The following is a 2,725-nucleotide window of genomic DNA, read 5'->3' as shown; positions in this document are numbered from 1 at the left end:
ATCTCTTTTTAAAGCAATAGTTGATTATGGTATAGAAATGAATACTTTGTATTGGAGTGGATTTTCATCTAATGATACAAATTTAAAGTCAATATTGTGATATGCAGAACCCACAGGAAAGTGACTGCTGAAACAAAATGGACATTGCTACAGGGTTCCTGCTTCATGGAAGAGTCTGCCAGACATCCTAGAGGACACCGAGAAAAGTGACTGACAAACTGCCAGTACAGGAGGACAGTTAAAGTTTCCTGCTTTGCTGAGGAGTCTGCCAGACACATATGGCCTATGGGTCGAAGATGGAACATTACAGAAGAACTTCGGTGACTGACCAGGAAGTGAGTTCTCTTTGTCAATTCTAGAGTGTGTATATTATCCTTCTGTGGTCCTTGATGGAGTTGAAGACAGATAGTCATGGTTATAGTTTTCCTTAGTTAGGATAAAAGATAATTTACATATAAGACTTTAGACTCACAAAGATAAGGATAGATAAAATATTTTCTTTAAATCTTGCTAAATGTTATTGGAATAAATATTGTAACTATAGTTCTTGCTTAACAACTCTTCAGTTATATATAATTTTACTATGTTAAATTTAAAACTTTTATTTTTATTTAGACAGAAAAGAGGAGATGATAGAGGAAGACCTTCTGTGTATATGTTTGTCTTATTGGTTAATAAATAAAACACTGTTGGCCAATAGGGAAGCAAGATAAGCAGGACTAGGAGATAAGGAAGATTCTGGGAGGTGTAGGCACAGTGAGTCACAATATAGGATTAAAAAAGAGTAACATGTCCCTGGAAATGTCTCTGGTAAGAGAAGACCACAAGGAAATGTGTAGATTGATAGAAATTGGTTAGAAATTAAGTCAGAGGTAGCCAATAAGAAGCCATAGATATTGGCCAAAATTCAAAATTGATACAGTGTCTTGGGTCTCTGAGGTGGCTGAGGAAATGGGCAGGAATCCTGTAACTTTTCTTCTTATTTCCTTTATTGTAATAAAACACTGTCATCAAAGGCAACTTAGTGGTGAAAAAGATTCATGTCTTATATTTCCAGGTAACAGCCCACCATTGAGAGGAGTCAGTGAAGGAGCCAAAAGCAGGTAAACTGATGTAGAAACCATGGAGGAATACTTCTCACCGACTTACTCACAGGCTCATTCACATGCTCATGTTTAGTTAAGTTTCTTAGATACTAGGACTGCCTACTTAGGGATTGTACTACCCACAGTGGACAGCATCTTCCTCCTTAAACTGGTAATTAAGAAAATCCTCAAAGATATGCTCACAGTTCAATCTTACCTAGGCAATTTTTCAATCAAAACTTTCCTCTGCAGTAACTCTTGGCTGAATTAAGTTGATAATTAAAGTCAACTAGAACAGTATTCATGTTCCATTTGTCCCATTAATCAATTGATTCATAATTCCTACAAGGTTAAGAATGTTGCTATGTATTTTGGGTGTATTTTCCCATTTATTCATGATAGCATCTTTGTTCTAAGCTCTAAAGCCTAGTATATCTGGAATTTAGACAGACTATCTAGCTCTCTTTTGATTAGCGACACACACACACATCCATTCTTTAAATGTTAACTGATATGTGTCTTTCTACTTACTGAATTTCTTGTTAGGTCTTCTGTTCATGTCAAGATGATGATGTCTCTTTATTATGGTATATAGGTTAAAATGATAGTCCATAAGGTTGGATTTGAATCTAACACCTTGCCAGTTGCTTATTGATACTCCTTTACAAATAATTTAAACATCTTCATGGGCTTATATTATATTTCCTCTTTATTACAGAGGACAGTACAAGATTGATCTTGCTCAAAGAAATATTTAACCTTCACAATGAACTCTGAAAAGTCACCTCCCAAGTTTTGGAAGGACTTGCTTAATAATTAGTTTATCTGTCATAGACTTTGAGCCATTCCAGTTAGCCGAGTGTCACTAACAATGTGATCTACGAGGGATGGAGTCTTGAGCCAGGCAAGTTAGAACCCTGGAAGGGCTGGAGACAAAGATCATTTACATGGCTGATTAATCATATCTATGACTAAAAATCTTGGATCTATCTTGCAATGGGATTTCTAAGACTGCAATGTACTGTGTATTTTCACAGGTAAATAACGGGAGAGATGGGTGGCCTGCAGAACTCAACTGAGAAAGTACATGAGGGAATGTCATTCTTTGCTGGGCCTGAGCTCTACTCTGTATGTTTCTTCTTTTGGCCAATTTTAATTTCTAGATTTATACTGCAATAAACTAACAAGAGAATAATGGGTTTTATGTATTCTGTAAATCCTGGCAAATTACTGAGCCTGAGGGTAGTTTGATGTGTTACCAAGGAAACTGAAGTTTCCTTTTGGATTCTCAGTCTTATTAATAAAAGAATTTGAAGACAGACTTGGAAAGAAGCTCAAGGACAATTTTACAAAGGTGTTGAACAAAACTATCAGGACAAGCAAGCTAGAAAATCTGCAGCTTCCAGAAGAAGGGGAGATAGAGAAAAAGTTCTATCTTTTAAGTTAGATGTGAATATCAGAGAAGCAGCAAGAAAGTGCCATGTTAGGAGCCAGCTTACATAACCTTTTGGTTGGTGTCCAAAAAAGAGATAAGGAAAAGGAAAAAAATATATTCCTAGTTCAGAGTTTCTGAGTTGTGAGAGCACACCACTACAGGCAGTGTGTGCTGGGACAAAGGTTGCAACAGAGATACATGATTA

General features: G+C 36.4%; 1 long non-coding RNA gene across 1 annotated transcript; it reads left to right on the top strand.

Annotated features, from left to right (window-relative positions):
• The first annotated feature begins 226 nt into the window (after positions 1-226).
• On the top strand, positions 227-2,270 carry LOC110340292. Its single transcript, XR_002382074.1, has 3 exons — positions 227-335; positions 1,058-1,103; positions 2,123-2,270. It is a non-coding gene; the product is annotated as an uncharacterized LOC110340292 (long non-coding RNA).
• Positions 2,271-2,725: the final 455 nt, after the last annotated feature.

The sequence above is a fragment of the Mesocricetus auratus genome, unplaced genomic scaffold (genome assembly GCF_017639785.1).
Source record: "Mesocricetus auratus isolate SY011 unplaced genomic scaffold, BCM_Maur_2.0 Super-Scaffold_100026, whole genome shotgun sequence".
Taxonomy (NCBI): domain Eukaryota; kingdom Metazoa; phylum Chordata; class Mammalia; order Rodentia; family Cricetidae; genus Mesocricetus; species Mesocricetus auratus.
This window is presented reverse-complemented; position numbering and strand designations above follow the sequence as displayed.